This window comes from Microtus oregoni, unplaced genomic scaffold (assembly GCF_018167655.1).
Source record: "Microtus oregoni isolate MIOR12 unplaced genomic scaffold, Mior012 000101F_ref0000407, whole genome shotgun sequence".
NCBI lineage: Eukaryota > Metazoa > Chordata > Mammalia > Rodentia > Cricetidae > Microtus > Microtus oregoni.
Window position 1 is genome coordinate 942,000 of NW_024544715.1, and position 25,507 is coordinate 967,506.

Here is a 25,507-nt window from a genome sequence, read left to right on the forward strand (position 1 = left end):
GCTATGGAAAACTGATGTGGGATTCTCCTCTGTGTGCTGTGATTAACATTAATGAATAAAGAAACTGTTTTGGACCTATAGCAGGGCAGAATTTAGCAAGGCCGGGAAAACTAAACTGAATACTGGGAGGAAGGAGGTAGAGTCAGAGAGAAGCCATGTAGCCTTGCTGGAGAACAGACACCAGAACTTTACCCTGTAAGCCACAGCCTCAAGGTGATACACAGATCAACAGAAATGGGTTAAATTAAGATGTAAGAGCTGGCCAACAAAAAGCTAGAGCTAACGGGCCAAGAAGTGTTTTACATAATATAGCATCTGTGTGGTTATTTCTGTTCTGAGCTGCCGGGCAGCAGGAAAACAAACAAGCAGCCATTATTGCAACACAAAACTACCCAAAGAACAGGATAGAAAGAAAAAAGGAAGAAGAATAAGAGGAGCAGGAGGAAGAAAAGTGTGGGAGGAAAGGGAGGATTGGAGAAGAGAAGAGAGGCAGAAAGGAGAAGAAAGGAAGAAAGAGAGTGAGGAAGAGAAGGGTGAAAGGAAGAAAGGAAGGAGAAAATGAAAGGAAGGATAAAGGGAATTTCTAAACAATGCTGATCAGGGTATAAAATAGTACAGCCACTTTGGAAATGACTATATAGTTACCTTCAAAAACTTTATGGAACTATGGGTTCCAGTCATACTACTCCTGGGATATCCCAAAAGGAATTTTATACAGTTACAGAGATACTTGTACATTCATGTTTATTGTAACTCCATTTACATTAGCTAGGAGTTAGCATCAGCCTTGATACCTATCAACTGGTGAATAGTTAATGAAAACATGGTGCTTCTACACAATGGATTTTTTCATCTATAAAGAAAAATGAAATTTGTAGGTAAATGAATGAAACTAATAAAATTATACCGAGTGACATAACGCATGCCATGCTCAGAAAGACTAAGGCCATCCGTTCTCTCTCCTATGGAGATCATGACTTCAATGCTTTAATTTTATATGTTTAATCTAGAGTACTTCTGGAATCAAGACAGGTGACAGTATAGTGGGGAGGTTTCTTGAAGGGATCAGAGATGGTAACAAATAGGTAAAATGGAAATGGAGAAAGGGAATATGAAGGGTGTGTATTCTCATAAAGAAAGGGGTTGAGGTAGAGAGACAGGAGGAGGCAGAACAAAAGGTAAAAGAAACATTACTGAGGTACAAACAAGCCACATGAAACCTAATATATGGTAATCCAATTAACAATAGAGACTAGAATGCTAGGGAAGACTTCTCATTCGTTTCCTGGCTGCCCAGATCCAAAATAATGACACAGAAACTGTATTATTACAGCAGTGCTTGGCCTGCTAGCTCACACTTCTTATTGGCTAGCTCTTATATCTTAAATTAACCCATTTCTATTAATCTGTGTATTGTCACGTGGTTATGGCCTACCTGGTAAGGTTCTGTCGGGTGTCTGGCATCTGTCTCCTGTGCTGGCTACATGCTTTCTCTATGAGTCCACCTACTCTCTCCTCTTCTATCTACTTGGAAATTTTGCCTTGCCCAATTATACACTGCAGTAGGCCCAAAAAACTTCTTTATTAACCAATGGTATTCACAGCATACAAATGGAAATCTCACATCACTAGACTAGTGACAACACTGGTTGTCACTAAACAACCCATGCCAGGTATGAGATACACAATAGGAGTTGATCATGAAGCCTCCCAAGAAATATAGGTTCTTGCCTTTTCTCTTGATTGCCCCAATAAATGAGTTGATAAGACCAAAGACACCATACTGTTTGCCTGCAAAATGCAGAGAAATCAGTGTTGAGCTGATCCAGAAGTTTCTCCCTGTTAACTAATGTCCATAGTTGCATATGATGCAATACAGGTTGCTTGGGCAAAGGTCACAGTCATATCTGTTTGTGAATTCTATGAAATACAATACCACCCTTCCAGGCAAGATGTGCCCACTGCTGCATTAGTGGCACAACTGTTAGGAGGATGTCCTACGGCTCCTTAATTGGATTTGAGGCCTGCTCTCCAAGCGAGAACCCAAGTCTAATACTACAAACACAGCTGAAAACCTGTGATGGAGCAGGTCTTGGGCTTGGGGAGTAAATACACTATTACTTCATTGTGTGGAGTGTATACTTTTAAGCACTGATTTTTAAATACTTTATTAGTCATTTTCTTCTAATAATTTTATTAGCTAATAATTTATGAGAACATAACAATGTCTGGTTTTTGAATTTCTGAAATTTGTGAACATATGTATGTAATAGATGACATTAACATATACTTACTGAACTATTAAATATTTAGGCTTATGTTTTTTTTTTTTAATCTGAGTTTTTTTATTTCTAGAGGGCTGTTTTATTTGTGGAATGTAGAGTCATACATGTGCCATGTTCAAAATGAAAATGCCAAATGAAAAATGCCAATTACTTTAATTGTATGAAGCAAGTAGTTCCATGGAATAATGTTTCAATATGAATCCCCCTTTGATTTCTTTTTTTGTTTTTTTCTTTTTTTAATTGATTTTTATTGAGCTCTACATTTTTCTCTGCTCCTCTCCCTGCCTCTCCCCTCCCCCTTCAACCCTAAGTTTTGTGTGTATTTCAAAAACAATAAGACAGTATTATACAAAATAATTGATGAGATATCTGTGTCATTTTCTTTGCACACTGAATTCCCTATTAACTAACTTGAGTTTCATGTCAAATGTCAAAAACTCAGAGTGGTCTTTCTCAGATTGCCCTATTTAAAATATAACATTTCAGAAACTAACATCAACTACTTTCAGTAACTCACAACACTCAATCTTAACACAGTGAATCTGTATCTTGTTTTTTATTTAGGGTGTTTATTATTCAACTTCCCTCAAAGGAATATAATCCCCAACAGGAAAGAATTTTACTGTGTCCTAATATATAAAAATATCCTACATGCATACAGTAGGTGATTAACATTTATTAAATGAGTGTGGGAATAACTGAATTAAAGACATATTTGCTCCAGTTTTCATGTCTGTGAAAATATCACTGACAATTATATAAGTTTCTAGGGTTTGAAGGTTGGCAGTATACATGTTGAGCTGAGAGTTGAGAATTTTAATACATAATTCTGGGATTTTTTGTTGTTTGTTTGTGTTCTAGAATGAAACCCAAACTTGGTAGATAAGTGATCTATCACTGAGTTATGATTCCACAGTGTAAGGCTATTTAAAACTTGGTATTACTTATTTAAGATAGCAATTCATTTTCTGGTGACTGGACCACAGACATGAATATTCCACTGTGATTATGAATCCATTTATAAGCCGCTCTGTGAGAAGGTGGTATCCATCTGCATTTCTCCCAATGACTCACTCTCGCTCTGCTTTTTGACTTTCAAACTTCTGTTCTTTGTTCTGTCTCCGCTAGCACCAGCTTTTTTCCATCTTCCTTCCTCTGAAATGATGATGTAGTATCAGTGCTGACTCCCCCAGCTCCTTGTGATGATGACTGGGGTACAGGAAAGGATTTATGGAAGCCTTTTGAAGTATCACTGTTATTTCCTTAGGACTTATCCATAAACTTTGTCATTGTCAATGATCTCACAGATCAAAACCCAAACTTAATGCAAAACCATTAATTTTTCACAATAGACTCCTGTAGCCATTGTTTTGAACAAGTAGAACTTGATTCCACTTAGAGGATGAACCATGTAGTTCCCATTTACATATAGTTTATATGCTGGAAAATTGTTTTAGAGTGATTTCTGTAATGTCTCATGTTTTCAGTTTTGCCAATATACATAAAGACGGTCATTTTAAGGCTTTTTCATCAAGATGCTTACCAACTTCTTATGTGACACAGGGTTTCTCCCCCTTTCTTCTCCTTTGTAAGGTACATGCTTTTATTATCATCATTTTTTTGTTTCTGCCTAATTAATGTGGAGTGCTGAGCACACATCTGAAAGGTAACACCTTTAGCTCTGTAGGCTTTTATCCCAGACATCTGATAATAATTACCGCATAAATAAATTCATAACACAAGGCAGTCAGAAGCAGTCTAATTGCACCAATTAATTTGTAGACTCACCTAATTAAATTTTCCTAGCCAGAATGTGTTGTCTGAATACATCAAAGTTTATAAAAGAGAAGTAACAGAGCAGAATAAAAAATAATGCTGTCCTTAATAGAGTCCCCTGAGAAACTTCTAAGGTTAAAATAAAACTCTATCAATGCTGAACAAGAAAATGTGCAGTTGAGCAGCAATGATGGATGGCTCAGCTAACCTTCATGCAAAGCGATCCTGACACATATTATTATTGAAATAGAAATGAGCATATCTTTGTCTACCTTATTGCTTTTTTATAAAGTGGCTGAAATGGTCTGGGTGTCTGAAAACCCTTCTTTCTATTGTACTAGGAAACATTAAGATGATCCTAATCTCTTTCTTCCTCCTGGGGTTTCCATAGCTTCTTGCTTATCTGTTTCCTGCCTTCATGTGTGAACTGAGTGATTGCAAAAATGCACACCAGAGAGAGGGACTGCGCAGCATGCAGTCTCCCCAGCACAAAGGCACTTGCCTGCCACCGGGAGGCTGGGACAAATTCAGTTCTTCCAACCTTGAAAGATCCTATGTGCAACATATACGTGTCACTAGTAAAGTACATTTTTCTGTTTCTTGTGCGTATGTGTATTGCTGTGTAAATGTGTGTATGTGTGTGTGTTTGTGTAGGATGGAGTTTCACACTGGGAGTCTTCATTAATTGCTCTCTAACGTGTTCATTGTAGTAGGGTCTCCTAGAGCCTGTCAGTATAGCTAGGTTAGTTAGTCTGTTTAGCTTAGGGAGACTCCTTGCTGGAATGATCATGGGTGGCCATGGCCACCTTGCATTGATGTGGGTTCTAGAGATCTGAACTCAGGTCCCCACACACATGTGCAGCAGGAGCTTTAAACACGGAGCCATTTCTATCATTAGCATGTGTTTTTAAGGACTAATCCAAACAGTGGCTGAAAGGGAGCAGTGCAGTCAGTTTCACAGGGAGTACTACTCCAACACTCTTTTAGCTTTTGTTTTATTTATTCTTTGTGTTTTTCATATCATGCATCTCGATCCCATTCATGTCTCTGTTCCTTCATATCCACCCTCTGCCCTTGCAATGCCCACCACCCCCAAAAAATAAAATAAAATTTAAACGAAAAAAAAAGGAAAATCTCATTACGGAAGCTGTCCCAAATTGTCTGTCACGACACTGGACAGGACCATGCTTCCTTATTACAAAGAGATCATAATAGAGCCCAAATGCCTGGCGCCAGAGTGTCCTGATTGGTGTGGAGGTGTTGTTGGAATCCGTTCACGACCTGGGCTGGAAAGCCAGGGCTACAATTGGATGAGATTCCTCCACCCCAGCTCTATGATGTTTCTGGAGTCCATTTGGCTACTACCAACATTCTTAAATGGCTTTTTTATTATTTTGAAGTATTTGCCCATATTTTTCTTTTTGTTGATCAAGTTGACTAGCCTCCTCAGCATTTATTAAAGTGTGTGTATGTCAGTGTGCATGCACATGTGTGTGTAGAACTCTCATTTTCAAACTTGAGATAAAATTCTCTTCTTTTACTGAACTAGAAGTCTCTGTGTTCAACATATTTGGCCTGGATGCCTGTCTTTACCACTTCCTCCTCTTCTCATTCCCTCTACCTTGCTAGAAGAAAGTTATCTTCCATGCTCTTCCCTGTCCTACAGGAGTCCCTGAAACTCCCTGAGAAGAAGCAGGTAAGCATAGATCCTTGTTCTCATCTGGAGACCACCTTAGAATGACTGGTTGTCCAACCACTCCCAGATAGTAAGATTGTGCAGTGAGTTTCAGTTCATCAGTCCACACTGCCCACCTGTGATGGACTTTCTAACAAAACCTCATTATGGAAAGTCAATATGGGTTTTATCACTAAAAGAAATATTGTAGAATTCTTGAGAAAGGGACAATGCCTCACTTTCAGGGGCATATTACACTTTGCTTTTGCCATATTCAAGTAAGGCTACTTTGAAATTTGAGTAGGACTTAGAGGCCCCCGGATCAAGGCACAACAAGAAGGTCATCTTGTGTGTTGTAGAAACTTAAACTGTTTGTTTCCTAGTAGAAGAACAAATAGCACACAGAGGACATTTAGAAACCAGGTCAGAGGCAAATAAGAGAATATTTTTACTGCTTGTGACGCTGCCTTTACGCTCCAAGTAGAAAACACAAATTTTCAACTTTGGAGTGGAGATGTTTTACAAATGAAAATGAAAATAAATAAACATTGTTGGCTTCAAGTTCTAGTGCTGTATTGATGTCACCATTATTTACTTCCTTTTCTTTCGTGTATTTTTAAACCAATCGGACTACCCACAACCCTACTTTGTTGCCTTCTTTGAAATAGTCTTTTACACAGCCAAGGGGTCCTGAACTTGGTCTCACACACCAGCCTGCTCAGGGCCAGGAATCCTGATGTGAACCACCACACTGGCTCAGGAGGAGACTGTTATGTGATAAGTGGAATTCTGCCCACATCTTAGGTTTCTTTCCATGCTGTTGAGGAGGGAAGGTCATTTTTGTTTCTTTTGGGCTCTATTTATGTCTCATGACCTACATTAAATGAAGATGGTGAGTGAGGGTGGTAAATACATATAAAACAAACAACAAACAAAACCCAGAATTCCTTAAGTTTTACTCAGATTTTTAGGTCAGTTTCCAGCATATTAGTTGCACTCAAATTCGCATACAAATGTAATGGCATATCATATAAAATATAAAATGATCTTTGAGTGTGTTAACAATGCAGTCTTACTACTCTTTTGCTAGAGTATAAAAAAGGGAGCTTTCCATCTTTGTACCTAGGATCTGTTATTTAATTTAGATATTTGAGTCTAATAAATTTAACTTTGAATGCATTTGCCAAAGGAAAGGTTTTACTAAGGAATTCAAGTCAAAATACAATAAAAGCAAATCCTATCTTCTGATGTTAATTAAATTAGAAGCTCTCAGTGAAATAAGAGAAAAGAAAGAAAATGAAGTTTTGGTAGTGGGATCAACCTCCCCTTCTGACCTGTTTTGAAACATTTCTCTCCATGTGGCTTCAGTGACTCCACTTCCATTTACATGCTAATTCTGGGTACATTTTATTGGCTCATTTTTACCTGGTTCTCTTTAGGGCTCCATCCTTCTTGATCTAGAACAGTGGTTTACATACTGAGTCACCAGAATCAGTACTATCCAAACCCTGTTCTGAACTTACACTTTAACTCTGCCTCCAGAATCTCATACTCTGCTTAGTAGATTATAATATACAGAAATGATTCATGTTTTAACAAACCTTCCAGTGATTCTGAATGTACCTATAAGATAAAGAATCTTAACCCTCTTCTGAGTCTTTCTCAATCTAGATTACTGACTTCCAGGTCTGCAGATGACTCAACCTGAGTGTGATGCTGAGAACCCATCTTAAGTTGGAAGGAGAGGACTAAAATCCACAAAGTTATCCCCTAATCTCAATATGTACATTCATGTCATGCACATGCATACAAGCAAAACTGAAAAAAATAGATTGTGCGTCACTCTATGGAGAGCACTGGAAAATCTATACACAATGTTTAACAGTATGGATAGTCACCATGTATCAAAATAACATCACTAGAGAAGACATTCTCTCTAGACAAATTTTAATGAGTTCAAGAAAATTCCAAAAACCTTAGCCTATTGATAGCCTATTGATACATCCCAGAATGCCAGATGTGTTTATGGTATAGTACTCACTGTCCTCACAAGGTTAGGTGTCCTCAAGCCTATTTCTGTCATCTTGAACATCAACCAAAATAAGAAAATAATTGACTTTATGAGAGAAATTTACCTGAATACCAAAGCTAACAGAGAGTACACTAGTCAGACTATAGTGCCATTTCACTTAGGAGTACTATTAAAAAAATTTAGCAACAGAGTCTAACATCCTCATAAAAAAGTACATCATACAGTGACCAAGTAAACCTTAAAACAGAAAAGCAATCTACGTGACTATCTCCACAGGTAATAAACATTGTATGTCAAGGTTTATTACAATTTGGATAAAAACCCAACTCTTCATGTGCTAGAGGTCTGCTCCAGAATGATGCTTCTGGGAAGAGGGGCCTCATGGAAAATTCTTAGACCATATTGGATGCGATCTTTAAGGCTGTCCTGACTTCTTCCTTGTTTCGTTTTCATTTGTTTGGCCATGGGATTAGCGGTTTTGCTTCTCTGCATGCTTCCTCAGTAATGGGCCACCTGGACACATCTCAGAGTCATCAAACAAATCTGCCACAGATTTGAACCTTCACAAATCTAAGGCAAGGTAATCCTTCCATCTTCACTAGTTAATTACCGTAGATGTGTTCTTTAATGTGATCAATATCTAGTTAATATTTATAATGATTTATGATAAAAAGCAACGCCCAATATAGGAATTGATGTTTTCCTGGCATTGTATCTGTATATATGTATATAGAATAGTCTGGTCCCCTGAAAACTGTTCTGTGGTGCATCTTCAACATTTAAAAAATGATTATCTGACTCTTCAATATTGTTTTATGGACAAAAGAATATTTGTGTATATCTAAGATTTTGGGGTTGAACCTTTAACCCTTAATGTGACAGTGTTGAAAGGTGTGTCCTGGAGAAGTGAGCAGGCCATGAGAGTAGATTCCTAATGAATGGAATTCGTGCCTCAGAAGCAGAAACACAGAATGCTTGTTTCTTTCCCCTGTTTGTTCTTGTTAGGTTCTAAGCAGAAACGAGTGTCTGCACAAGAGACCTCATCACAGCCGAATCTACAAGAACCTTGACATTGGACTTGCCAGTCTCTAGGCCTATAAGGTAAAAAAGTTTTTCTTTAAGCCACACCATTTCTGCCAACTTGTTATGAAAGACTGAGATGAGACGTATGACTTGCCTACCCATCTAGAGCTGACTCTCTCTCTAGATGTCATTTATTCTTCACTTCCTCCTTTGCTAACCTCTGGCTTCCACAGATACGATTTTAGTTTCTTAACTCTACCATAGTCTCTTGAACTTGAAGGCTTTAGCTATTGTCTTTTCTTGAAATCTCATCTTCATTTTTATTTACTAAGGTGTTTGTATTCTTTAGATGCTACCTCCTATTCTACTCTCACTGATGCTTCTTCTGACGTCCATGGTGTGAACCCTCACTGACCTCTTCATCCTCAACTGTGCCTTGCTCAACTTGCATGCATAATTTCCTTCGTGGTATGTTAGGCAAGACTTAATTTACTTGCTCACTATGTTCCAGCAAAGAAAAAGAAACACAGAGTTATTATTCAGCATAACTCAGTGCTTATGGAATGCTCAGCCCATAGAAAGCACTCTGGATTATCTATGGAATCAACAAATGGATGAGTGGCCCAGGATACTGAGTCATAGCTTCTAACTTTAAAACATCAAGATTGAAAGAACAGATATTGTTTTCTTCTGTCATATTCTAATAGTAACCTTTGATTCTCACAATTTTATTTTTCCATAACTCAGAAAAGACATGTCAAAAAAAGGGTCTTGAACGGTCAATGAAAAAAAAATGTGTTTAAGTCATTAGCATACTTGTTTGCAACACGTACATATTGTTAGAAGTTTCTTAGAGTTGTTCATTAATAATATTGTTTCATAGCTTTATTGTTCCAAGTGGAGTTGATAGCTAGTAATGACACAATGCAGCATAAAAGTTTTAAGGCTCCAGATATTGCAGGATAAAGTAGTGGAAACACCATGGACCACTGTCTGAATGTGGTCCTTCTGCTTAGTGACTCAGGATTCCAAGTGGTACCTTGAGCATCTGCACATGATGATCAAGAGTTACTTCATAGAAGAGCAGAGCCTGACTTTAAAGGGAAAGGAATAAATTTCCAGTACTATTCAGGCTCTAAAACTTTATAGTCATTATGTATATATACATTATGTATATATACATAATGACTATATATGCATGTATATTTAAAAATGAAGAGTGCTAGTTACTCTTCTGCCATGGCTACCAGTATGTCTGTTAGAAACAACTTAAAAGAGAAAAAATTTACTTTGGCTCTTGATATTAGAGGGTTCAGTCCATGGTCCCTCAACTCCCTTGATTTGAGCCACACATTGCTATGACTGTAAGGTCCCCTGTAGATGTACGTGTGTGTTTGGCATTATTTTAGGTAATGCAGTAACATTAGCATATAAACCTCAACTGGAGGGCATAAGTTACTTAGGAGTGACATGTGCTCTTGGGGGATGTAACATGCTCAGAATCTCCCTCTCTAGATATTTGCAGCCTATTCTCAATGAGGTGAATGGCCTCTGCCCAAGACTTATATTACCATGTTGTATAACCACACCTGCTATTTCTATTTCTTGTACAAAAAGAAAAATATAAATTATATGGTAGCTGATGGAGGTCATATCAAATCCATAAAATAGGATATGAATGAAAGTCGTTGAAAAGAGTAGCATAACATAACTTGAGTTCTGAGTGAAGATAGTCTCAGACATGAAAATAATATCCCCTTTGTATCTAAAGTATATAGTGGTTTAATCAACTCAAATTTGAAAAAAATTCATATATAAGCACACCAAAATGTCTGTTTCTGTCATTAATCCTTAAATAAGGAATGTCTAGCCTTTTGATATTGCTTCATAATATTGTCATCTACAAACTTCACACTTAGGAGTCATGCAAGGAGTTTCAAAATTAAGCCACAAAAATTCTTACAATGTTTTAAGTAAACTTATAATTCTATGTTGGTCCCATTGGCTATCACTGACTGCAGGCTGCCTAAGGGAGTAAATTATGCAAATCCACAACTATTTCTCCTTTGTCATTTACATTGTGTGGTGACTTGAATAGGCATGGCCCTATAGACTCGTGTGTGTGAATGCTTGGTCCATTGGGAGTGGCACTATTAGGAGCTGTGGCCTTGTTAGAGTATGTGTGTCCTTGTTGGATAGTGTGCTACTGTGGGGATGGGTTTTGCAGTTCCACATGTTCAAGCTACATCCAGTGTGAAAGTTTCCTTCTGTTGTTTGCTGATCAAGGTGTAGAATTCTCAGTTACTTCTCCAGCAACATGTCTGTCTACATCCCACCATGTCCCACCATGATGACAACGGAGGTTTGCCTTTTTCTGCTTCCCATGTGCGCTTTTAGAGTCTAATAGTACTTAGGCTCTATTCTCTCAGGCTGGGCTCCTGAGACTCTAGGTGGTGTCTATCTAATCTCAAAACCTCTGAACAAAATTTAAAGCAATTCTAAGGACATGGTGGATAGGGAGATGGCTCAGTTGCTAGAATGCTTGTTAGACAAACATGAGGACTTGATTCATACACCCAGCATATATGTCAAAACTGGGCATAGTGTTTTGCCCCTTTGTAATACCAATTTTGGGAAAACAAAGACATGTAGATTCCTGGACTCATTGGCTAACCAGTCTAGGTAAACTTGTGCAAGACCCTTCCTCTAAAATAAGGTAAGGAGAACAAGTGGCGAAGATACCATCATCGACCTCTAACCTACACACACACACACACACACACACACATACACATATGCACATACTTACATGAACACATATATATAATACACAAGAAACAGAAAGGAAGGAAGACGGAAGGAAGGAAGGAAGGAAGGAAGGAAGCGAAGAAGTTAGTTTTCTGCGTCAATTTTAGAATACTTTACTAGGAGTAAACCTCTGGTCTGTGTTTATTTTCTCCAGTCTTGCTCTCAGTTTGAACTTCTGCAATTGATTTCCCCTACATCATCAGTTCTGGCATAAGGAGATGTGCAACAGGCCTGGTCATAACCCATGGAAACAGCATTTTTGTGTATAATAAGAGAGATCTATGCACAAAGGAACAGCCTCTTAGAGTGCTAATCTATCATCTATTACCTGGGACAAAAGGACCATTGAGAAAGGCCCTCTCATCTCCAACTCATCCCTGGAAAATGATGGAGATCAATATAGTGTAGATGAAAGCATGCATTTCAGAGCATGTGTACACTGATCACAAGAATGGGAAGTTAATACTCTTGGTAGAGAGTCAGCGTCTCTGCTCCTCAGTTGGCTTTCTTAGGGAAAGCACCAGCTAATTATGACTATGTTGGTCAGGCTACATCTAAGTGCTAAGGTGTCTTTTATTTACAGTCTCTTAGATGTCACCTAGCCAGTGGCGTCTTGCTTTTCTATAAGCTCCCTTTTGACCGTTAGCTTTCGCAACATTTATTAATTCATCTGTTCTTCTCAGATGCATTTGGAGCTAGAGTATCCATTCCCCTTTCCTTTTAAATGAAAAGAAACTAGAATTGAAAAGAAAGCTTTCATCTCGTTGCCTCTGCCTTGAATGAGTGAGCTGGGCTTGAACTAGCTTTGCTGCCACTCACGACTTCTTGTGTAGTCGTCTAGTAGTTTTTCTTACAAAGCAAGCTCATGTACTCTGCTTTTTGAGAATAAAAAAAGATTTCTCCAAATATCATTCATCATCAAGTAGATTTCCATTAGCACAGTGATCAGTTTCATTAAGTAACATGAATGCCTCTATTGTGTGCTAGAAGCACTCATCCTGCTTTGCAAACTACACTGAAAATAATTTGATGTCAATTTCCATGGTGACAGAGAGAAAGGATATCTCTTAGAACTGCAGCACGTACGTATATTTCTGAGTTTTTGTGAAACACTGAATTGGTCCCTTTGTGTCAAGAGTTCTTTGGGTTTTGTTGTTATTATTGTTTCATTACCTGAGAAGAAAAACCGCTCTTAGCAAAAAATGTGGGGCAATTATTGAATTGCATCTTCTTTCATACCTGGCTAGCCAATCATTTTTTTATGAGATAATGCTTCAAAAGAAGGATCTTAATTTAGTGCTTGTGAAAATTTTGATAATGAAATTTCATCTTGGTGTCAGTGCCCAAGATGTCCTTGCATTGCCAGTAGCTACTCTGCGTCCTTTCTGTAATTTATGAGGCAGGGTAATGTGCGAGCAAGGACTGCAAAAGTCCTGCCTTCTTGTTCTTTCTTTCACTGCTTCTATTTATCACGACACACTAAACTTATACAAGAATGTACTTAGTGTTTATTACCAGTACAATGATTTGTAGGGTATAGTTGGACCAGTTTGTTTTCTCTAAGTTTTAAGTCTTTTTTTGTCAGAGAGGAGCATCCTGGTACAGACTGGATCAAGATTCCAATTCAGGCACAGATACAACGGAAAATATTTGAACTCACATATTAAATTTTTTTGAATTTTCTTATTTTACTGAATACCACAGAATCATATAATGCACCCTCACTGATCAAAACCCATCCTGATCAATCCCTAAAAGAATTTCCTGGAGACCTAAAGCCTATAGCCATGTTTCTATGGTGCCAGCCTCCATTCAATCACTACTCAGATTTCCTGCTTTCACTGTTCTATTCCAAGACACTTTCTTGTCTGCAGCCTATACATGTTATTATTAAAGCAGTCTCTTGTGTATACCAGCTCATTTCCTTATCTTTGCAAAAATCCTGCAGAGATCTCTTTTGTGCTCCATGAGCCTGGGAAATTTTAAGCATTGGACTGTCTTCTTTCCAGCTTCCTAGACAGCACAAAAATGACTATCTCTCCATCATCCAGGAGTCCTTCCCCCTCTTTTTACTTATTTATTTTTTTCAAAGAAGAAAACAAACTATCTTTTTTTCATTATACATACCCAATCTAATTTCCCACTCTCTCGCCTCCTCCCATTCCCTTCATTAACCCTCCAACCCCCCACATCCACTTCTGAGAGAGGATAAGGCACGTTGCTTCAGGGAGGGTCCAAGGCCCTCTGTAGTATATCTAGGCTGAGCAAGGTATTCATCCAAAGAGAAAAGTTTCCCAAAAAGCCAGCACAGGCATTAAGGATAAATCCTGGTGCCATTTCCAGTGGCCTCTCAGTCTGCCCCAGCCATGCTACTGTCAACCACATCAGAAGGAATAGTTTCATCTTATGCTTATTCCTTCCCAGTCTGGCTGGTGTTGGTGAACTCCCATTAGCTCAGGTAGATTGTTTCAGTTGGTGTCCCTGTCATGGTCTTGACCTCTTTGCTCATATTCTCACTCCTCCCACTCTTCAACGGGGCTTTCGGAGCTCAGTCCAATGCTCCAATACAGATCTCTGCCTCTGTTTCCCTAGTTGCTAATGAAGGTTCTATGGTGATATTTAAGATATTCATCAGTCTGACTAAAGAGCAAGGCTAGTTCAGGCATCCTCTCCTCTATTGCTTAGGGTTTTAGCTGGGGTCATGCTTGTGGATACCTAGGAATTTCTTTAGAGTCAGGTTCAAAAGCAATCTATAGATTCAAAGCAATCCCCATCAAAATCTAAACACAATTCTTCACAGACCTTGTAAGAACAATAATTAACTTCATATGGAAAAACAAAATACCCAGAATAGCCAAAACAATCCTGAAAAGGAACTTCTGGAGGCTTCACTATCGCTGACATCCAGCTCTATTACAGAGCTACAGTAATGAAAACAGCTTGGTACAGGCATTAAAACAGAGACATTGACCAATGAAACCAAACTGAAGACCCGAATATTAATCCACACACTTATGAACACCTGATTTTTAACAAAGAAAATAAAATTATGCAATGAAAAAAAGAAAGCATCTTAAACAAATGGTGCTGGCATAACTAGATGTCAACATGTAGAAGAATGAAAATAGAATCATTCCTATCCCCATGTACAAAACTGACGTCCAAATGGATTGAAGACCTTAATGTGAATCTGACCACACTAAACCTGGTAGAAGAGAAAGTAAGAAGTAGTCTTCAATTCATGAGCACAGGAAATCACTTCCTTAATACAACCCCAGTACAGACAATGAAAGCAACAATAAATACATAGGACCTCCTGAAACTGAGTTGCTTCTGTAAAGCAAAGGACACAATAAGACAAAAAGGCAGTGTTCTAAATGGGAAAAGATCTTCACCAACCCACATCAGAAAGAGGATTGTTCTCAAAAGTATATGAAGAACTCAAGAAATAGAAATCAAAATTCCAAATAACCCAATTAAAAATGAGGTACAGAACTAAACAGAGAATTCTCAACAGAAGAATTTCAAATGGCTGAAAGACACTTAAGGAAATGCTCATCATCCTTAGTCATCAGGAAAATGCAAATCAAAACAACTCCTAGATACCATCTTACAGCTGTCAGAATGGCTAAGATCAAAAACACCAATGATAGCCTATGCTGGAGAGGATGTACTGGAACACTCTTGCATTGCTGGTGGGAATGCAAACTCGTTCAACCACTTTGGAAATCAGTGTGGCTGTTTCTCAGAAAATTGGGAACCAACTTACCACAGGATCCAGCAATACCACTCTCGGGCATATACCCAGAGAATGCTCAATCATACTACAAAGACATTTGTTCAATTATGTTCATAGCAGCATTATTTGTAATAGCCAGAGCCTGGATACAACCTAGATGCCCCTCAGCCAAATAATGGATAAAGTAAATGTATACATTAGAGTATATTCAGCAGTAAAAAAACAATGGCACCTTGAATTTTGCATTCAAATGAATGGAACTAAAAAATACCATCCCAAGTGAGGTAACTCAGACCCAAAAAGATGAATAAGTGCATACTAAAAACATGAATAACTGGGTACTAGCTATAAGTAAAGGATATCGAACCTATAGTTCATGATCCTAGAGAAACTAACTAATAAGGTGAACCCTAAGGAAAACATATATAGATCCACCTAGAAAGTCGAAATAGACAAGATCAGCTGACAAAACTGGGAGCACGAGGGTGAAAGTGGAAGAGGAGGGGAGAAGAGGAGGGGTGAGGAAATGGGATAATTGAGAAGGGAGAAGGACAGAGATGAGAACAAGGAAAGAAATATGCTGATTGAGGGAGCCATTATGGGGTTAGCAAGAGCCCTTCTCCATCTTAAATGCAGTTACTAAAGGGATTTCTTTGACTTTAAATTTTCTCCAGATTGGGCACTGTTCAGAAATGACTATAAGATCAGAGTGGGATTGAATTCTTGAGGTCACTTCTATTTCTGTGACTCTTTCCTACTTAATCATATCATTGTCATAAGTGGATTTTCTGTTCTCCTTGTTATGTTATGTAGAGTTAAAAAGGAATTAAACCTTCTCCAATCTCTCTCTCTCTCTCTCTCTCTCTCTCTCTCTCTCTCTTTCACACACACACACACACACACACACACCACACACAGAGTGTTTTTAACCAAAGGAGTTAGTACATGGAGAGGTTTTTCATTGTAGAAAGTTTTTTTTTTTTAAAAAATTGAAAACATTTATTGAATATTTATTGTAAAGGCTTTTTAGTAGTCAGGGATGTGGCTCACATTTGCAATCTCAGCATTCAGGAGGACCTAAGACAGGAATATCATCGTGAGTTCAAGCCCAGCCTCGGCTACACTCTATCCCTCGAGTTAACAGTCTCCTGACTACTTTGCTGCTTTATATTGCCCCATAATCATTAATTTCTCAGTTTTTTCTCCTCTGTCACCACTCTTAGTGTCCATTCATTTCCAGATTCTTTTCAGCCTGTTTCAGGATTAGCTCTTCCTATGCTTCTGAACCCAAACTCAATTTCAGGCCCCGTCAACCCCAGAGTGTTCAGGGAAACACAGTGCCAACCTCCTGTGGCAGCTGGGGCTCACTGGCCTGCAGAACACAAGGCATCATTTCCTACAAAGACAGATAGGCTTTCACTTCAGGCTGTCTCCCATGATGCTGGTGATGGTCTCCCTGAAGTTTCCATGGCTCTGGCTAAGTTGTATCACTGCATTTGACTTATGGAATTTTTTTTAAAAAAGAAATTGAATGACATTAAGCAGGAAGAAGAGAAAGTCCTTGAAAAGGATCTTTGGAAGCTACTATGATTAATCTATGTTGGATATGTTTAGTATGAACATTAATCTGAATAAATACATTTGAGAGAGTACAAAAACTATGTATCCATCCCTTACTAGAAATATCCCTATATTAATATATAGGCTGATATATGTGATGAAAATGGACAGGATGTTTTCCAGAGGACACAAGACTCATAGAAGAGTTTATAACCTAATTACTTATTTGAATTTTAATTCTGTCACAGTTTTACTTTTTTTAAATTTTTTTTGCCATGGTAGACAAATTCAGTTAGTGTTCTGGGCACTAACATAACAAGATTCATGAGAATAAGTAAGTAAGTATGAAAGTAAATAAAAAATATTGATTAGTTAAAGTGTAAAATTGAAACCCTATTGCTTCAGAGTGGTCGAAGTTCATTTTGTATGGATGGAGTTTGAGATTGGGCAAGTGTTTGAGTGGCTTCCTAAAACCAACTGTGTGATATCTTTATCAGTGAGTTAATTTTATTTTGGGAGTGAAATATTTCCATAAAATAATGTACTAGCCTTTTTGATGATGGAACTCTTTTTGATGATGGACATTGGAATCCCATCATCTGCCACACATCTGAACCTACACTAGTGACTCCAGTTATGAAATGCAGATTCTTTTGAGATGGATATTGGATGTCATAATTATGGATCCCTTCCTGATTATCTGAAGAAAGGGTCAGCATTTTATTTGGAGACTGTATGTTTCAGGACTTTGCCAGACCATCTGCCAGAGGCCAAATGGCTTCAACCAGCTGTCTTGGTCTTCCAAAAAATTCTTTTTTTTTATGTTTGTTTTTTGAAGCAGGATTTCTCTGTAGCTTTGAAGCCTGTCCTAGAACTAGCTCTTGTAGATCAGGCCGGCCTTGAACTCATAAAGATCTACCTGCCTCTGCCTCCCAAGTGCTGGGATTAAAGGCATGTGCCATCACCTCCAAGTCTAAACAATTCTAAATCCTGCATTTGCTCCTAGTGAAGGAAGAAACATGACCTCAGTTCAGGACAGTCCTAATGATTTCACAGATTGTGCAGGGACAAGTCTGGCTCATTGTCCTAACTACTGGAACCTATCTAATCCTGGAGGAACTGTGGTTGTGATCTTGAGGACCTCCATTTCAGTAGCCCACATTAAAATCTTTTTATTTGTTGGCAAGATTATGCCATAAAGGGGAAGCAAAGTTACTAATTTAGTAAATTCTGCCTTCTTTATATATATACCTTTTCTCTAGCTCTTCCTGGCATTTCTATCTTATGACTTATACTCATCGATAAGCTTACTTGGAGCACAGTTGGAAAAGTTGAATAGAGAATTTGATATTCATTAAAATAATTTTAAATTATTTCACATCTCAGATAATAAGTTTTAAAAATCTGACAGACATACATTTACTAGAAAGTCCTGTTGAGATATTATTAAGGACTTTCATTTGTTAAGAAAACCAACTACTGGGCATATACCAAGTTTCAGGCAATTCCTCACGTTGTTCAAGTGTTAGTTTTGTAGGAATTAATGTTTCAGGGTAGTACAAGTGAAAAAATGGAAGGGAACAAAAGACTTTAGATCCAGGAAGTGCGATGAAGGGAGCAAAGCACTGAAGAGCTAAAAGGGCTACCTCTAAATGCAAAGAAAGCAGTAGAGAGAAGGCAGTGTAAGAAAAACAAGCAGAGATGAGGCAAATTAATTCTGCATAGATAAAGCATAAACATAAACCCTGCACTGTAGACACTTCAGTTATTAAACTGCTCGCCTTGCAAAAAGGACCTTAATGCGATTTGAACCCACATTAAAAATGTGGGTCATTGTGCAATGTGTTTTTAATTTTCCTACTGAGGATGAGAAGATATGAAGATCTTTGAGATTCATTAGCAAGTCAGGCTAACATATATGGCAAGTTCTAGTCCAAGTTCAAGTCATAGATTTTGTGCTAGAAAACAAACCAGGTGAATGGTGCCTAAGGGAAACCCATGCATACACATTTGATCACCTGCCATCTTTAGAAATGTATGCATGAGAACACACACACACACACACACACACACACACACACACACACACACGACACCTGCACACTTGAGGTGAGATAAATTAAGCCATGTCCAGATGGAGACTGAAAGGAGATGAATATGGGGAGAAACATAGGGGTCCACACATGTCCAGGTCTACAGACTCAAGCAATAAGTTTGGATTATATTTTAAATGCAGATGATTCTTGACTTATAATGAAGTTATACCCCTAAACCTCATTGCAAATCAAAACATTATAAATGTGCAAATGGAAAATACATTCAGTATACCTAACCTACTGAGTAGGACAGCATAGACTAGGCTACATAAATCTAGCTTACAGCTGGGCACAATTGTCCAACAAAAACATAATTTATAGTAATATGTGGCAAACCACAGCTCCACACAAAGTAGACACTTTGTTGACATAATGGAATTTGAGAACATCAAGCCAGGATCCATACCAAGATGATATACTACAGTGTTGCTTTCCTTTCTGACTGTGTGGATGCCAGGGCCCTGTATCTTACTGTTACTGCCTAGCACTGAAAGAGAGAGTAATGCCACAGACATCAAGTTTGGAAAAAAATCTAAATTCAAAATTTAAGGTTTTATTTCTACAAAATGATTACTATTTACAGCAAGAAAGAGTTGAAAAATTGTTAGTCATTCTGGAACATCCAGGAGAAGTGATTTTTTTGGGGGGCATGTCATATGATAGAATTGAAGTTTAAAATGTTATTTCCCCTACTTTTGCATAGAAAATATGGAAGAGATCAGATGGTACAATAGCCAAACAAAATTAGAAGGAGCTATTAAAAGGCAGTTGGAGTAATTCAGAAAGTCAGGTATGGTGAGTTGACAAAGATGCCGTTGGTCCAGAGAGGAACAAATTGTTTGGAACACACGTTGGACATTGTCAGTGCTGAGACACACTGATGTGCTTGCTGTGAGGGACAGTGCAGACTAGAGCTGAACACAGATATCTGCTGAAACCCTGTGTGGGAAAACAAAATGTAAATGCTCAGTTTTGATGAAGGGAGTTTTGTCCACGATTAGTCTTTAGGATTAGCTGCATATACACTTATTTCTGAGACATATTGTGTTGGTCTTTTAGTTTGTTTTGTTTTCTTGAGACGTTCTGGCCTCCAACTGTAGCAATCCTTCTGCCTTTCCTTTACTGGGATTACAGGTGTGTGGCACCACACTGCAGCCTGTTTCTAAATCTTGAAGCCAACGTTTGGGGCTGTGCTCAAAAATCTGGTAGAAAATATCTCTCTAGGGCGGGTCAGAGAACAAAAGTGAAGGGAAGATTTGTCGCATTTTAGGTGAAGAGTCTCAGGTCCTCACTGCTCACTGTGCTCATTAGAGCACAGTCTGCCTGCGTCCTTGGCTCTTTTAGCCAAGCTTTTACAAGAACCATGCTTGAGCCTAGTGACTTTAATGAAGGACTAAATTCATTGCTCTTCACCCTCAGCAAAAAGCCCTGTTAAGTGGTCAGTTGGTCTTGCGGGGAAGCTGTTTCCTCCCAGCAATTTTCCATCCGCACGCCATCCCACACCTTGATAATCTTCATTTTTCCCCATTTTATTAGCTGAGTCTCATCTCTATCCCATACTGCAAAACCTCCTTTGCCATATCTCTGCAAAGAGAGTGTGTGTTATCCACCTACAAAGATTTTTATGAAAAACAGAAAGATTAGAAGTTGAGTGGAAATGTAACAAGAACTAAGAAGAAAGTGGAAGGAAATGCATAAGGAGGGATGACAAGAAGCAGTGAGCAATCATTGCGGTGAAAGCACGGGCGGCACAGCTTGAAAACAGGCCTATCATTTCCTGCCACACCCGCTCACTTTCCTCTTCCTGTTTGCAGAAGAAGAGAGAAAATTCCTGCCTTTGGTGCCTTCCTTTCCCTCCTCCTACACATACACCTTCTTTTGCTATTAGAATAAAAATTTCCCTTTATGTCCTATAAATCTCCACAATGTTCACAATTCCATAGAACTAGGAAATCTTTGTGTGTGTGTGTGTGTGTGTGTGTGTGTGTGTGTGTAAATATAAAACACTCTGCAAAGATAGAAAGAGTATGTGTTCATTGCTACTGTAATTCAAAGATACTTGGGTTTGGTATACTTATAAAGTTCTTGATTATTTCATTGTATCTTTTTAGTGTCATGTTTTGTAGATCATTCTCAAGCCTGAACACACCCCTACACTTGTGTGTGCTTGTGTGCATGTGCAAACCCACACTTGGGCACACACATCTATAACCTTGTGATCTTGGCTAAAATGGCCATTTTCATTATTCATTTAATCCCTTAAAGATTCGTCTTCGCCTAATGCAGTTTGATTAAACTGACACTGTACATTATTCTGAAATTGTATCAGCAATTCAAAATCTATACAAATTACTTTAACTTTGTGGTTCCCTCCCAGTTAGGTGGATTTTGACGAGGCTGACTAAAATTAGTTTCAAAAAGTTGTAATATACTTGCAGTTCTCAAAATATAAACTTCAAAAAACTTTTTTTTTTTTGAGAGAAGGTGGCTCCGGTAAGGTTGCCTGTAATTCTGTAATACTGTCTTCTCTTATTCTAGAATTTTGGTGGCAATCTGTTCACCAGATAAGTGGGACAGGATCACAGGGTGACTTCAGCATCTTGGATGTCTGAAATTTAGATTCCCTATCCTGCTATGATAACAATCACTGAGAATCTCAACTTCCAAATGTCTCTGGTGTTAGAATTGCAGGTATGTGGATGACAGTCGGGTCAAGTCCTTTCATCAGAGGAACTGCTGAGTTGTAAGAGAAGCCTCATTGTCACTGTGCAATCCCTCAGCTATCAATCAGTTCTATAGGCTTTGCACACTTGAGTGGAAATAATGTCCAACCATGGCATTTATCATCAAGCCCAGAGTACTTACAGAGTTTGAGTATCCCCTTATCGCTGAATCACAAAGGGCCTGTGAAACAAATTATGAGGGAGAAAAAAAAAAAAAGCATCCTTAGGCTTTTGTGTCGTGAACAAAGAGGGAAGGTTTCATGTAACAGTCTGCGAAAGATGCAGAGCCCCAAGGGAAGCCAGAGGATGGTGCTGGTGCTGTCACCGATGACCAAGCCTACATAGGTTTTCTATTCCATTTCTAGGAAAGATAGCTGTTCCCTAGGATATGGTTTTTCGTTCAAGTTTATGCACTTGGAGATTTGTACTTAATATTTTGTCATAACCTTATTATTTTTTAAAAATATAGCTTTTATTTATTCTTTGATAATTTTTTATACATGTGTGTATATACTGCTTTTTGATTATATCCATGCCCCACTTCATCCACAAAGTCTTCCCAAATCCCTCCACCTATCAGCGTCAGACTTTTTTTTTTAAATCCACTGAATTCAGTTAGTGCTGCCCATAAGTGCCTGGGTGCAGGGTCACCACTGATGCATGGAGCAACCTACTGGGACCATATCCCTGAAGAAAAGATTCTTTTCCCCTAGTACACCATCAACTGTCAAAAGTTCTGTGGATAGGGATTGGGATTCATGAACTCCTCTATCATCCACATTGGGATTATGATTTCTACAGGTCTTGTGTAGGCAACCATATTTTCTATGAGCTCACAAGAGCAATGGCCCTGCCATGCCCAGAAATTGACATTTTTCAGCTAACTTTCCCAATCTCTGACTCTTACAGTCTTTACAACTACTCCACCACAACGTGTTGTCACCCTTGGGAGAAGGGGTTTGGTATTAGTGTCCTATTTAGGGTTGGCCACCCTCAATTCTAACAGCTTAAGTCTTCAGGTTTTCTTTGCACGGCAAATAGGTCTAAAAAAATCACCACTTTCTAAGCATCCAAAACCATTTCTTACAAGAAAAAAGACATTGGTGATTATAGACAAATTAACTGATTGGCATTGAGTGTATAGGTGTGTAGGTATTCAGGTATGCATGAGTAGGAAAGCATGGGTTTTCTTTAAGCAGCAATATCACGATTCATGGCTTCTGGCATAAATAGGGGTGGGAAGGACCTATTTTCCTGTAAGGGACTGATCACTTGGAGTTTGACCATGCTTCAGTGAGTATATGGGAAGCACAAATTGAACTTGTTTTTCTTTTCTTAGGTGAACATCACTAGGGTAGGGCTGGACTTGGGAAGACCATTAATGAAGATGATCAGGGTGAGATACCCAAATAATTAAGAGAAATACTATGATGGAAAAATATTAGTGTGGCCACGTTCTATAGGAGTGTGTTGGTTATTTGAAAATAAACAGGGGTGGCAGTTTCCTGTTCCTACATAACACCCACATAGAAATGCTTCTTAATCCTAAAAGCAAACAGAACAAAATCTTATACATGCTGTGCTGAAAGAATTCTTCCACACCAACTGAGATGCAATTTATTTATTCTTCAAGCTGAGTTACCACCAGTATTGTGTGTGAGAGCAAGCCTGTCTGAGCAGAAAGCTTGGCTTCTCCTGCCATTCCTATTGCTTCCTTGTGGAAATCTGCCAGAAAGATGTACTTCACAGTTTAACTGTCTAAAGAAATTAATTTATTAAATTCTTTGGGAAATCATCATGTAAATATAGTTTGATTATTCTATGCATAACATATAAAATAAGTTAAACAGCAGTCACCACCAGGGTTGGGTCTCTCAGTATTTCTTGGACCTAGAATTTATTTCTAAAAAAAGACTTCAAATGATTTTAAGTACAAATAGACATGTAAGTGTAGAGGCACATGAAGGTGACTACTCCTTCATCAGGATGTCCAGATATTCAGAAGTATCAAGATAAGAGTGATTGGTAAGGGAAGCTTTGTGGAGAGAAGGCAGTGAATTCAAATTGCAAAGTAAGAGTTAGTTGCCTTGAGCAAGACATACAAGGAGGGCTCAGGGAAGCCATATTGTTCTCTCATTTGATTATCTCCAGTTCCACATGAAACTATCCAGGGGGCTATGGGCAATGGATTTAAATTTGATCAGGCCTTCACTAGAAAATGCTCCAGGTTCTGTGACATCTGCCACAGATGTTGACAAGGAGGAAGACAAGTATTTACAAAATCACCCTCATTGCTTGTTGTTGGGTTGATGGAAAAGAAACCAAATACAAATGTGTAATGTAGTTATTGTAACTTGTAACAAGAAAAGGAATGCACCTGATAAAAAACAACATTGGGAAAACACTGGAAAATGAATTGGGGTGGGGGGAGTTATGCCTTTCTCTCGGGTCTTTTGTGTGTCTTTACCACATCAGATTTACCAAAAGAAAGACATTAATTCTGCTTTCCCTTAGATGATCTAAAAACATCCCTACGTTTATTTGCACATTTATATATCTATCTGGTGCTATCATCACCATACTGTACTTCTTATAGGTAAGAAGTATTCTGAGAAACCTGTGATATGAGAGCATTATGATCTATTGTTAATGTATTATACATAAGGCTATCTTGGGTCTATTTTATCTGAGCCCATGCCATCTATTCAACTCTGAGTTTGCATAAAAAACTTATTCCTATTACCCTTACAGTACATGACATTTTATCAAAAGTGACCTGCATGCTCCTGTGTGTTTCTGTGGCAACGATGCCTCAAGGGTCCCCTAACAAAGAAGCTCAGGTTTCTGAGAAGCTAATGTTCTCTCTTTTGAAGACTGCGAGTTTGTGAGATCACACACTAGGAAACTGAAACCTGCAACATCATAAAGGTATTTTCAAATTTGGGCATTCTGTGAGTGAGACATGAAATGAATTTCATGAGCATCAGTTCCCTGGAGCCTTGTCACAATCGATAAGGCAAAACTGAAGGATGCCACATTACTTCTTGTGGGCTACTGAGCACCAGAGTTAATAACCGAATGATAATTTCACTCCAGGACACAAAGCTGCTACATTCTGTCCCCTCCTGATCCTTTATACAAAACAGTAAAAGCAGAATTTCTTTCAAGGCAGACCAAATGGTGAATACACTTAGTGTACATTTCTACAGTTGGCTTAAATATGTAGCCAATGTTCTTCCCTTTGTGAACATTTCATAAATTAATCCTTCACTTACTACATATTTATTTTGTGTGGCATATTGATATTATTAATTATCTAATTTGTTCATTATCACTGCTATCATCATAGTCTCAACCATATTTATACCCTATGCAAAGTGACTTAGCAGTCCTTAACCTTCAAGGAGTGTGTTCCTTCAATCCTTGTAGAACCTTATATCTTGATACGGCCAATAACGTTCCCATCCTATGATTCTTAGAGAAGATGCTAGGAAAAACACCAGCCATCCCCATCTCCTCTTTTGTTCTTACAATTTTGTTGTGAGAACATGTCCAGCCTTGATTGATAGAGGGGAGACTCATGGGGCCACACATCCACATGATAACCTCCAGATGAAATTGTCACAGTAGGTGTAGGAAATGAAAGATGTTGGCCATCCCTGTTGAATTCAGTGCAGGTCTGATAAATTCTACAAACAGATGTATTAATTCATATTAATTATCTGAACATCAAGATTTATTTTACCTAATTATTGTACAGCTGTACTGTTCCGGTATATAGCAGGTGAAA